Source organism: Trichomycterus rosablanca, chromosome 7 (genome assembly GCF_030014385.1).
Source record: "Trichomycterus rosablanca isolate fTriRos1 chromosome 7, fTriRos1.hap1, whole genome shotgun sequence".
NCBI classification, from domain to species: Eukaryota; Metazoa; Chordata; class Actinopteri; order Siluriformes; family Trichomycteridae; genus Trichomycterus; species Trichomycterus rosablanca.
In genome coordinates this window covers 9915579-9929102 of record NC_085994.1, presented here as the reverse complement: position 1 = coordinate 9929102, position 13524 = coordinate 9915579, and the positions used below count along the sequence as shown (strand labels likewise).

At 39.1% G+C, this 13524-nt stretch overlaps 1 protein-coding gene across 1 annotated transcript in view; it reads left to right on the top strand.

Moving 5' to 3' along the window:
* Positions 1–3420: 3420 nt before the first annotated feature.
* The window catches only part of slc38a5b (solute carrier family 38 member 5b), a 33393-nt gene continuing 23289 nt past the window's right edge, over positions 3421–13524 (top strand). The window contains exon 1 of the mRNA XM_062998955.1: positions 3421–3585. The gene's annotated coding sequence lies outside the window, so the exon portion shown is untranslated. The remainder of the gene's footprint in view (positions 3586–13524) is intronic.

The following is a 13524-nucleotide window of genomic DNA, read 5'->3' as shown; positions in this document are numbered from 1 at the left end:
ATTTTTAATAGTGACCGAATATATGAGCCCTTGTTAATTAAAAATAAAAATCGATGCTATTATGTTTACATTTATAAGCACAAAGTCAAAAGAAAAGAACTCTCATTCACCAAAAAACAGAATACGAGCCTCACTGCACATGCTCCAATTCATGTGCGTAAGGTGCGTCCGTACATACTTTACGTACGTTTAGTTTACACTATTATTTCCATAAAAACCTCCCTATTTCTGCATCTGCAAAGTATTCAAAAACTTACAATCTTCCAATGCCTACCAATGTACTGAGGTCTGTTAGGATTTTAACAACATAACAACGTGACGGTACCACAGGAAAACACAACAGAGCAGGAGGGGAGGAGCGAGGTGAGCATGTAAGATGTAAGAGAAGCGAGTCTATACAGACACGGTCTTTACTTTCTGATGAAATGGAAGAAACGTGCTGAATATTGAGGAGAAAAAGTAAAACTAAAGTATCGATCCCATCACACTAGTATCTATCCGATACCAATACCAACGTTGGTATTGATAATATCGATATTTGGATCAATCCGCCCACCACTACCACCAAGCCAACATTTTCATAGCGAAGAGTTCATAACATGAGACTAGAATGCAACTGGTTCATAACTTTAACAAATTTAAGTGAATATACAAAAATATACAGGATCTAAAATATTCATTCAGCAAAATAAATTGTTTATGTGGTAATGCAGTTGTAGATATGCAGGTCAGTTGTAATTCAGGATTGATAAAAAACAAACAAAAACAGAATGAATTGGAAGCCATGTGGCCAATGGTTAAAATGTACACAGTCAATGTAAAGCACCTGCTCCAGATTTTTCTTTAATTATGTGATTTCTGGTGACACAGTGACTCGGTGGGTAGCACTGTCGCCTCACAGCAAGAAGGTCCTGGGTTCGATCCCCAGGTGGGGCAGTCCAGGTCCTTTCTGTGTGGAGTTTGCATGTTCTCCCTGAGTCTGTGTGGGTTTCCTCTGGGAGCGCCGCTTCTTCCCACTGTCCAAAGACATGCAGTCAGGTTAATTGGAGATAGTTAATTGTCCATGACTGTGGTTGACATTAATCTTGTGAACTGATAAACTTCTGTAACCAGTAACTGCCGTTTCTGTCATGAATGTAACCAAAGTGTATAAAACATGACGTTAAAATCCTAATAAATAACTAAATTTATGTGATTTGTGGTATATGCATTGTTTAAAACAAATGAAACATTTTACAACAATTTGGCACTCAGGTGGCGCAGCAGTCTGTTACACTGCCACACTGCCATTGAGAACCAGGTCTGAATGGCAGCGACACTATCAGCTGTCCGGTTTTGTCATGGGCAGGGGGGGGGGGGATCCTGTTACCCAGTGGAACTATAAGATAAAGAACCTTGACGCGGATAAAGCAGTACATGAAAATTAAATTACAACATACTTGACTTTGAATTAAACTGTCTGTGAACACATTTGAATAAACTGAAGGCAGCATATTTCTTCTTTAGTCATCTTATTATTTTTTAAAATTAATAAATCAATCAATCAATACATTCTTGCAACAACAAAAACAAATAAAAAACTACTTGGCAACAATTCAGCTAATTATGCTTCAAGAAAGGGTTGCACATTCCAAAAACAACACACCCAGTAAAATATGGAGGTGGAAACATAATTTTATAGGGCTGCTTTGATCTCATCTGCCAAGAAACTGAATGTTAAACATAAAGCCAAAAAGATTGCTTTCATCACCTAGCTCTTTCATCTCCTGACTTAGGTCTGTTTGAAAATTATAAAGTACGTATAACATGTCAGTATGGAGGTCCCCTGTAGCCCAGGGCCGTTCAAGCCCCACCACCGCCAAGTTGCCACTGTTGGGCCCCTGACCAAGGCCCTTAACCCTCAATTGCTCAAAACTGTGTTCAGTCATAATTGCAAGTCGCTTTGGATAAAAGCGTCTGCTAAATGCCGAAAACGTAAATGTAAGTGGAGCTGATAAAATGGACAGTGAGTGTAGAAACAAGGAGGTGGTTATGGCTGATCGGTGCCCTTTTTGCAAGACATTTAGGTTTTTTTTATTTCAATCTGATGAGTATTAAACATCTGCACAAATACTGTAAATAAGTAAGTAATAGAGTTCTGTATGTAACTATTTTTTTTATAAATAACTATGAGAGGGAGGGTGGCCTGGTGGCGCAGTGGGTAGCACTGTCGCCTCATAGCAAGAAGGACCTGGGTTTAATTCCCCAGCCAGGTGGCCAAGGTCCTTTTAGTTTGAAGTTTGCATGTTCTCCCTTTGTCTGCATAGCTTTCTCCGGGTGTTCTGGTTTCCTTCCTCGAGTACAAATACATGCAGTCAAAAAAAAAAACTAAAGCTACTAAAGTGTGAGGGTGTTTGTGTGTGTGCGACCTATCCGGGGTGTTTCCTGCCTTTTGCTAAATGCATCAGACCCACATGACCCTCATCAGGATAAAGCGGAGGTAAAACATGACCATGCCCATTACCATTGTTCTATAATAAATTTATACTAGAGAGATCTTAAAATCAAATTCAATTTGCCGCATTTTGTGTTTTATTAATCAGATGTTTTGTGCATGCAAACTGGATGTTGTGTATCTATATTTTTATATCTGATACTTCAGAAAACAATGAACATCAATACTGAACATCACTTCCCATGCTTAACAAGAATTCTAGTCATGCAATGTTAATTAGTTAACTTTTGGTAGTTAAAATATTAATACACAGTCATATTTTATTTGATTAGATTTTTTGTACATGTAGTTAAAGCTGTAGTTTTTAACTTCTGGTGGAGACCTTCCTGGGAGAAATGTTATTGTTCCATATGAGGACAGTTTTTAAATGTCAACGGTGTAAGGTACCACGTCCCAGAGGTGGCTAATCAATAAACATCTAAGGAAGAATTAAACAGTGGACAAGTCTGTGGGGTCCGTCTAATGATTATTCATTTCAACCGACAGCCTAGACAAGCAAAATAAATGATCTGTGGCAAAAAAAAGGTTTTCAAGCAGGACCCTCATGTATGTATTAGCAACAGAAAAGAAGCGGGAGGGGAACTGTAATTGCTCACTTACACCAACATTCATCACTACTTGAAATGTTTGCAAGACAAATAAAAATGGTTTGAATTACAGTAATAAATCCCACCCTAGTCGACATTTAAGAAACCAGATCCACAACAGATTTGACAAAATATATTCATAACACACATCTAGCACACCTCAGGTTTGGTATAGTAGTTTATACAGTCATGCTGGGAAGAGAAGAATGCTCGTGTTCAAGCTGCTGAAGGAGTGACTTCAGTAGTATGTGTGACATCATTAGAAATTTGAGCCTGGGGTTGGGAACAGCCCTGCTTTTCAGCCCTTTCCCTCCTCCACACATGTGCTTTTTCCTCTCTAGTCCTCTTTGCTCTTACCCTCTTCACTGGATCCATAGTGTTGTTATTTCTTTTGGCTCTACCTTGGGTTTTTACTTAGTTGAGGGGGAAAAATCAAGCTCAAGCAGAAAACCTTCTCAGAGAAAGCTACCCACTTCTGGCTCTGAGAAAGCTACAGTTTAAAAGGTGAGAGCTTTGTTTTATGAGATTTGCAAGAGTACATGGGCCATAAAGACCAAACTACTGTTGCCTGTTCTTAAAACAGGTAGCTGTCTAATCTAAATGTATTTACATAGTACCTTAATTTAAATACGACCTTTTGTTAATGTGGTCAATGGCTTTGGTTTTTTAGGTTTTTTTTTTTTCAGGAGGAGTCTGGAATGTTTTAAAAATACTAAATATATGTTAATACAGGCTTTTTACATTTTTGTCGTATAAACACAACAAAAGAAGATTAAATTAAATGCCTTTATTAAACAAATAGATTTTTCAGTACATTAAATATAATGGTTATTTGGTGTTGTGGTTGGCTAACTCAAGCACTGTATTTCTGACTGTTATAGAATGTCACAGACATAGAATGTAGAACCAATGTTTTTTTTTTTAAAGAAAAATCTACCAGATGTCAAATGACACTCACCCAAACCATAAGTTAGAAGTTAGACACCGATTGCCAAACTCCTTTAAAATGTGTGTTAAAAGTAATGCTTCCTTCCTGCAGTTACTTTACACATGCTCACTGTTTACCTGAGAACTTTTGACAATACAGCATTTGAGAAAACATTAAACTTTACACACACTGATAATATTTATATTTCTAACAATATTTCTATTGTTGACATGGAGCAGCTTCAGAATACTTGATGTTTGCAGTTACATCTTAATTTAAAACCTTAATCAGTCAGATTCTATAAGCAGGAACTCCTTTTGTGTAATTAACTGTGGATAAAGTTTTTATCTTCATCTTATATTGGCATAGTAGTAGCTGTGTGGCTTGTTTTGAGATAATGAATTTTGAGACCTATTTTGTACTCTTATGCTGGTGTATTATATAAAAAAATATATATATTCATAGATTTACAGTATACTTAACTTTGATGACGTGTACCATGCTGATCAAAAATGACTAAAGCAAAATTCCAAAAGAAAAACGAAACCTTAATACTGGCACATTTGAAGTCAAAACCTGAAGTCGAATTGCATTCTTTGAGCAGAACCCTGTTTTAGTCATTAACTGTGAAGACGTGTTAATTCCTCAGAATTTTGTGGGATAGAATGTGTTCCCATACAAGTAACATTTGAAAATAAACACATACAAGATCAGAGTGCAATGTTAAATCATGCATATCTATACAAGAGGAAGAAAGATATCAGTCTAAACTCGGCGTGTAATGTTTTTAGACAGAAGAGCTACTGTACAGAAAAGGACATCTGTTGTTTTTTGTACCCTCAGACATTGCACACATGATTTAACTGCTTTTAAATTCACATTAAAAATACAGCTTGTTTTCCTAAATGTTTCCTCACACATGGTTACTGGTCTTCTGGAAACTTTTGGACAATCTTTAAAAAAACACTTTTAACAGAAGTGTGCTGGAATCAGGTTATGCGCTGTTATTGTTGACGTGGATCAAATGCCAGGTTAAAAAAATAGTTACATTAATGGTAAAATCTATAGTTAGAGCCAGATTTTATAGGCCGTACCACCACTTTAGTTGACTGAGGGAGTATAGGAATAAATGTGTTACCCCTGAGTTTAGTAACACCCATATCTGCAGGAAAGATAAGATTACATTAGTGAGAAAGAGAAAGATGTCGTAAGGCTTTAGTGCCACAGACAAATGAAACAAATAAACTTTTATACAAATGTAATACATAAGTCATAATAGTTAATAGTAAAGTAATACCTGACTCAAACCAGTTCATCATGGCAATGTGATTTATCCTTTTAAAGTATCCTTTTTTGATCAGGTTCCTGAATATTTGTCTCTTCTTAGTCCATATTTGATCTGGTAAGAAGACCTATGAACAAATACAACATCTGACAACGTTTATTTTCCTTAGGTTTTTAAAAAGCTATAGTTGCCAAAGTTTCAAATTCACTAACAAATTGAGAATGCAGAATTTTCCAAACCCAACTGACAGTGAAACTGTTATTAAATGTGATGTCTTTTTTGAGACCGCACAAAGACACATCTCTGGTTATATTTAAAAATATTGTAAGTTTAAGTCAATACACATCAATGTAACTGTCAAGAAGTCAACAAAAGGTTACATATTGCAGATTTAATATTTTTAGATTTAATTCTAAGGCTGTGACTTTTATAAATCCTGCATTCCTGTGTATATTGAATGTACCACAGAACAAAGACAAAAATGTTCAATAGACTCAACCCATTTGCTTTTCACGTGTTGATAGCCTTCAGCTAAATCCTTGTAAATAGAAGCATAACCAGCAGCTTTATGTTACTACTTTGTTTATTTGTTTGTTTGTTTATTAGGATTTTAACGTCACGTCTTACACTTTTGGTTACATTCATGACAGGAACGGTAGCCACTCATCACACAAGATTCATCAGTTCTCAAGGTTATATCAAACACAGTCATGGACAATCTAGTATCTCCAGTTAACCTGACTGCATGTTTTTGGACTGTGGGAGGAAACCGGAGCACCCAGAGGAAACCCACCCAACCCCAGAACATGTAAACTCCACACTGAAAGGACCCGGACCGCCCCACCTGGGGATCGAACCCAGGACCTTCTTGCTGTGAGGCGACAGTTAACCACCGTGCCACCCTTATGTTACTACAGTAAAGCAAATACAGCTGGTTTCCACAAAAAATTTAAGAATTCTTTGAACCGTCCCTTAAAAAGTTCTTTACGACTCACCAATGGGTTCCTTCTAGAACTGAAATCACACCAAACATTTTCATATCAATCAACCACCTTATCCTGGTCATACTTTATCCTTGTGTGTGGCCTGGGAAACACTGTCCACAAGGCAGGAATTACCTGGAAAAGAAAAACAATCCATTGCAGGGCTTCGCCACCCCCACAGATATAGCCTGTCATGTGTAGCACGTTTGTGTAGTTGCTTGGCCGGCCGATAGAGAACTGGACGCTAGATTGCATTTAAATTCTCAAGTGGTGATGTAGCATGCCAGTATTATTAGAAGAAATAACCATTAACTAAAAGAGGAAACTGAATGGAATGTGGCTAATTTGTTTTGCCACAGCAAAGTTGTGATCTACATGACTGATTTAAATAAAGTGACTTCCTTAGCAAGTAAGAACGGATATCCTGTTCTTATTAAACATCCTATGTTGGGCCAGGGAAGTTCAGTGAGTAGGATTGTGAGGTTCTGACCAATAGGACATCCACAATGTGTAATTCAGAATAAATGTTGAACAACCAAGCAGGAATATATATATATATATATATATATATATATAAAAGGCTGGTTTTTAAAACAAAAGCGCTAATACTATAGTGATTATATTGATTTGTTGGGAACATATTCAACTACTAATTGCATGGCTCAGCTGAAGTGCTGTATGATACATGTTTTGGGTTTTGTGTATAAGCCAGGGAAATCATTGCAGCTCCCGTGGGTAAAACAGACACTCAAGTAGGGGCATGTCTATCACACTTTTCTAGCATATGCTATTTGTGTAAGATTAATGTTTTTGCTTTGCATATGAATTGTGTAGGGAGCTACTGCTGGCAGGATGACTGTTAGTGAAATGGGTGTAGAGATCATAGTTGTTTAACTTGAACAACGAGTGAACATATCCACACTGGCAATGTAGGCTTAACCTGCTACCCACCCCCCTTCCCTATGTTCACACGCTGCCAACCATAATATACAAAGTCAGGACTGCTGAAAATAAACTTTCTGGTTGGACCACTTTGGGAACAGTGCATTAAACAATTGTATACCAGTGAGCTCCTAAATTTGCCACTTATCAGTTCATTTTGGCAGAAGTAGCAGACGGTTTATTAGGAATATCCAGTTATCTCTTATCAGTGGAAGCAAGCTGAGTGTTAACTGGGTTGTTACTGCACCGCCCTCACCCCTTTATTGTATAACCAGAGTCTAAACATCTCCAGCAGCCCTAAGCATTTCAACTGGATAGTAAAAAGTTTAACCAAATAAATCAATCAAAATGTTCACTGCCAAATAATTTTGAATATCAACTATCCAGGCTTGTAAGGCTGTATTACATTAGCACATCCAGTGACTTTCCACCCAATAAAGAAACGCATATGTGGATTATGTACAGTACAGGTCTGAACTGGCTTCTTTCTACACTTGATCAGTAGTGAGTCACTGGGAGGAGGGGAAAAGTTGAAAAAGAATGGTAGTATTGCATCAGAAAAGTTAAAATCCTTCCTTCTCTTCACTCCTCCTTTCCTTCACTTCTCTTCACTCACTACTTCACGTGGTAAACTGAAGAGCCATTTTGTGGTTGACATATTTTGAGATTAATGACAAAAGCTGGGTTGTTTCTGGTACAGCTGGGGGAATAGTTTTGGTGTCAACAGCTCTTTGTTCTAAATGAATACTAACCTGCCCAGTTAGCTATGTTACATATTTACATACATAACATACAGCACATTGTGAGTACCACATAACTAGTAGTTTTACAAAAGTAATTATAGTGGAGTAGAGTATTAAGTATGTTTTCTTTTCTATTTTTAACCATCTGGCCTCCAGACATTCAGACATTTTTTCTGGATGTATTTGCATACGCTCCAAATTATATACTCTAAGCTAAACAGAAATAGCCAAAGTTTGGGCTATATTTAAAGTTTTAAGAAAAGAACCACAGCTAAAGAACAACAAAAAAGGGAAACAACAAAGTAAAAGTGTGACCAGTGTGGATCCATCTCCACTCAAAAAGGTGCCATGAGAGCACCAACTAAGTTCCTAAGTAGTACTAAGTAGTACTGGCCTCTCAGAGAATGCAGGTGTCAAAAAGGCACAGACACCATACAGTACTATGCCAATGAGCCATCTGGGAAGAGGCCATCTAAGCCTAAAAGGCTCTCAGCTGCTGCAAATTAACCCGGATCAGAAGCAGAGATTGACAGTCCTCTGTGGCTCCATAATGGCAAAACAGGTGGGCATGAACGTGCAACCCAACCCATACACATTTCAGTACAGTACGTGTGCTGTACCATACACCATAATAAATTTCCTTCTTTTTTTATAAAATGTATCTACCAGAAACAACAATAACTCTCATATTTCTCTATTATTTCCTTCTTTATTTCAATAGTGTATTTTGTAGGTGTAGTTGCCTGAAAGAAAGAATACTTTACTGAGCCAAATTCCTTCTTCTCTCTCACTTACTGTCCCCTCTGTTTGATACACAGTGACGCCTACTGGCATGACTAATTATACAACACAACAAATAGTGATTTTTTCATTTTACATTTACATTTTCAGCATTTAGCAGACGCTTTTATCCAAAGCGACTTACACAATGAGCAATTGAGGGTTAAGGGCCTTGCTCAGGGACCCAACAGTGGCAACTTGGTGGTGGCGAGGCTTGAACCGGCAACCTTCTGTTTACTAGTCCAGTACCTTAACCACTGAGCTATCACTGGCCATTTTCTCACCACTGCGCTTCCTCTGCACATTCTGTGGGGACATTTTAATATTGAATTTTACAAAATATAAAAAAAACACCGGAAAAACACCGTCCGCTGTCCGAATGTTCACTCACTGTATATATATATATATATAGAGAGAGAGACGGTTGGAGTGAACTTGTTTGTGATGTCACGTGTTTCGTGAATTTCTGTTCGTAATCCGAAATTTGTTAGTACGTTAAGTTGAAAAAGATCGCTCGTAACCCGAAATGTTCGTATGATAAACCGTTCGTAACTCAAGGGTCTACTGTACATGTAGTTCATATTTTTAAAGTGTGCTTTAAAGTAGACTTTAAAGTATGCTCTAATATGATGTAATAGATCTCTTAAAATTTGAATTTCAAAGTATCTTCTCCTTGTTCTTACTCTGGCTACTCCCATTAGGGGTCACTACAGCTGATCATTCGTCTATATCTTTCCTAATCCTGAACATCCTCCTCTGTCACACCAACAACATGCATGTCCTCCCTCACTGCATCCTTAAACCTCTTCTTTGGATTTCCTCCTCTCTATCTGCTTGGTCGCTTCATCCATAGCACCCTTTTCCCGAAAGACCACTTATCCCTCCTCTGCACATGCACAAACCATCTTAATTTCGCCTCCCTAACTTCGCTTCCTAAACATCCTTACCTGCTCTGTCCCTCTAATAAACTTGTTCCTTATCTTGTCCATTTAAACCACCCTCTCATCTCCTTGCAACTTCACCTTACTGCTGCTCTTCCTCTCATTTACACACATGTATTCCATTTTACCCCCTCTACTCTCCATTGCATACCTCCATCTCTCCAGGCTCTCCTTAACCTGCTCCCTACTCTCGCTACAAATCACGTCATCCACAAACTTTATAGTTAATGGAAACTCCTGCCTGCCCTCAGCCATCAGCTGTCCATGACCATTACAAACAAGAAAGGACTCAGAGCTGACCCTTGATGCTGTCCCAATTTTACTTTAAACCCACTTTTCATTACTACTGCACATCTCACCCCATCACACTGTCGTCAGACACATCTTGCTCCACCCTCACATACTTCTCTGCCACTCCCGATTTCCTTATAAGATACCACAGCTACTTTCTCGGTACCCTATCATAAACCTTTTCTAAAAAAACAGTTTTAGCTAGGAAAGCTGGTGGAGGTGAAACCACTATAAAGGTTTCCCACACAGGGCTTTTAAAAAATGTTATTTAAGTAATTCAAGTTTTGTTAAAAAAAGACATTATAACTATTACATTATCCATAAAAAGTAGCATGTGGTCTCATTACAAACATATAATTTGTAGGCTACATAGTGACCCAAAGATTTTCAGTTTTTCTGAAGCTGTTGATAGAATTTAGGTCGTTACTGTTAGATGAATGACATGCCCTGGAAATTAACACAACCATGAGTCTTAAATCTGGATATAAATAGCTTTCCCTGTTTTGACATATCTTTTCATTAACTTTGGATACGGCTTTTGGATACAAACTGGTATTTACATACCAATTACCAGAGACAAGGTAGAATGTAAACATGAACATGTCACTGTGAAAGTAGTTAAACATTTAAGATTTAGGAAGTTTTATTAGCTGCATGAATTAACCATTATGTTTTTGTTTGCTATACTTAGCTGTTAATGTGTAAAATCACAGCAAACATGTGATCAGTGTTGGGCAACAGTGTTAGGCATAAATGCACTTGTTTTAGTTTAATGTAACAAGTGGGGAGTGAAGACAGCACACAGACTTACCACCAAGATGATTCTGGACCCAAGTGCAGGGCTGAACAAAATCAGAACAAAAAGAGCCAACTACAATAAACAGTGACAGTTACTAACTAAAAGGAAAAAAGACTTTACACAAGGTGTGATTCAATCTGGTGCTGCAGTGCATCAGAATCAAAACACACTATAAAACAAGCTACTGGTGGCCAGTAAAACAACAGGAACAAATGGATGAGAGCAGCAGCTAGTAAAGACAAATGGTCGAGTGTCACACCGATCGATTAACACAAGCATAGAAAATACAAACAAATGACCTAACTGGAGCTAAAACAAGGCCAGACTGCTACTGTGACTGAGTGGAAAATGTTAGCTACTCAGTCCACCAACGTGCCACCACACAATCACAGACCAATACTTCTTTGGCTGTCCTAACTATAAAGGCTGTATGTATTGTGAAACACAGTGCTTGAGTAAAGGAAATATCTCTCTGAGTGTAAACGGTGTATGCCATGCCAGCCATCTACCTTACAGCCTTAAGTCGAGCAAAGACTCAGCACTGCAGTGATCTAAGAACATTATTTAAAAGTAGAAGCTCAGGTTATATGACATTAGGATTTGCAGTTCATTTGGAATGACTGTGTGTTGACCTGCGTTTCCTTTTACTGACGGAAGCAGTGATTGCAAGTTGACCTTTTAGACCTATTACCTCTGCACCTCTTAGGCGCTTCTATCCGCCAATCAGGGTCCTTACACAGTGTTTGAAGACCCCACACACATATTCCGGTCATCCCTCCCTGCATGCACTGCCAATTATGCCTGCTAGATGGCGCCCAGTCGACTGGTGGCAATGCCGAGTTTTAAACAGAGGAGTTCAGAATCTCGGCTCTGATGTGCTAGCGGAATATCCCGCTGCGCCACCTAGGCACCGTATGCTTATGGTTCATTACAATGTTTACATTTATGCTCACAGTTTTTTTCAAAAATTTTTCATGTTCAACAAACTGGTGTTTCTTATATATGTATACACATACACCGATCAGGCATAACATTATGACCACCTCCTTGTTTCTACACTCCCTGTCTATTTTATCAGCTCCACTTACCATATAGAAGCACTTTGTAGTTCTTCGATGGTCAGGACCCCCACAGGACCACTACAGAGTAGGTATTATTTGGGTGGTGGATCATTCTCAGCACTGCTGTGTCTCATGCACTCATACCAGCACAACACACACTAACACACCACCACCATGTCAGTGTCACTGCAGTGCTGAGAATGATCCACCACCCAAATAATACCTTCTCTGTAGTGGTCCTGGGAGAGTCCTGACCATTGAAGAACAGGGTGAAAGCAGGCTAAAAAGGATGTAGAAAAAACCCAGATGGACTACAGTCAGTAATTGTAGAACTACAAAGTGCTTCTATATGGTAAGTGGAGCTGATAAAATGGACAGTGAGTGTAGAAACAAGGAGGTGGTTTTAATGTTATGGCTGATCGGTGTATATACAGTGTATCACAAAAGTGAGTACACCCCTCACATTTCTGCAAATATTTTATTATATCTTTTCATGGGACAACACTATAGAAATAAAACTTGGATATAACTTAGAGTAGTCAGTGTACAACTTGTATAGCAGTGTAGATTTACTGTCTTCTGAAAATAACTCAACACACAGCCATTAATGTCTTAATGGCTGGCAACATAAATGGCTGGTGAGTACACCCCACAGTGAACATGTCCAAATTGTGCCCAAAGTGTCAATATTTTGTGTGACCACCATTATTATCCAGCACTGCCTTAACCCTCCTGGGCATGGAATTCACCAGAGCTGCACAGGTTGCTACTGGAATCCTCTTCCACTCCTCCATGATGTCATCACGGAGCTGGTGGATGTTAGACACCTTGAACTCCTCCACCTTCCACTTGAGGATGCGCCACAGGTGCTCAATTGGGTTTAGTCCATCACCTTTACCTTCAGCTTCCTCAGCAAGGCAGTTGTCATCTTGGAGGTTGTGTTTGGGGTCGTTATCCTGTTGGAAAACTGCCATGAGGCCCAGTTTTCGAAGGGAGGGGATCATGCTCTGTTTCAGAATGTCACAGTACATGTTGAAATTCATGTTTCCCTCAATGAACTGCAGCTCCCCAGTGCCAGCAACACTCATGCAGCCCAAGACCATGATGCTACCACCACCATGCTTGACTGTAGGCAAGATACAGTTGTCTTGGTACTTCTCACCAGGGCGCCGCCACACATGCTGGACACCATCTGAGCCAAACAAGTTTATCTTGGTCTCGTAAGACCACAGGGCATTCCAGTAATCCATGTTCTTGGACTGCTTGTCTTCAGCAAACTGTTTGCAGGCTTTCTTGTGCGTCAGCTTCCTTCTGGGATGACGACCATGCAGACCGAGTTGATGCAGTGTGCGGCGTATGGTCTGAGCACTGACAGGCTGACCTCCCACGTCTTCAACCTCTGCAGCAATGCTGGCAGCACTCATGTGTCTATTTTTTAAAGCCAACCTCTGGATATGATGCCGAACACGTGGACTCAACTTCTTTGGTCGACCCTGGGGAAGCCTGTTCCGAGTGGAACCTGTCCTGTAAAACCGCTGTATGACCTTGGCCACCATGCTGTAGCTCAGTTTCAGGGTGTTAGCAATCTTCTTATAGCCCAGGCCATCTTTGTGGAGAGCAACAATTCTATTTCTCACATCCTCAGAGAGTTCTTTGCCATGAGGTGCCATGTTGAATATCCAGTGGCCAG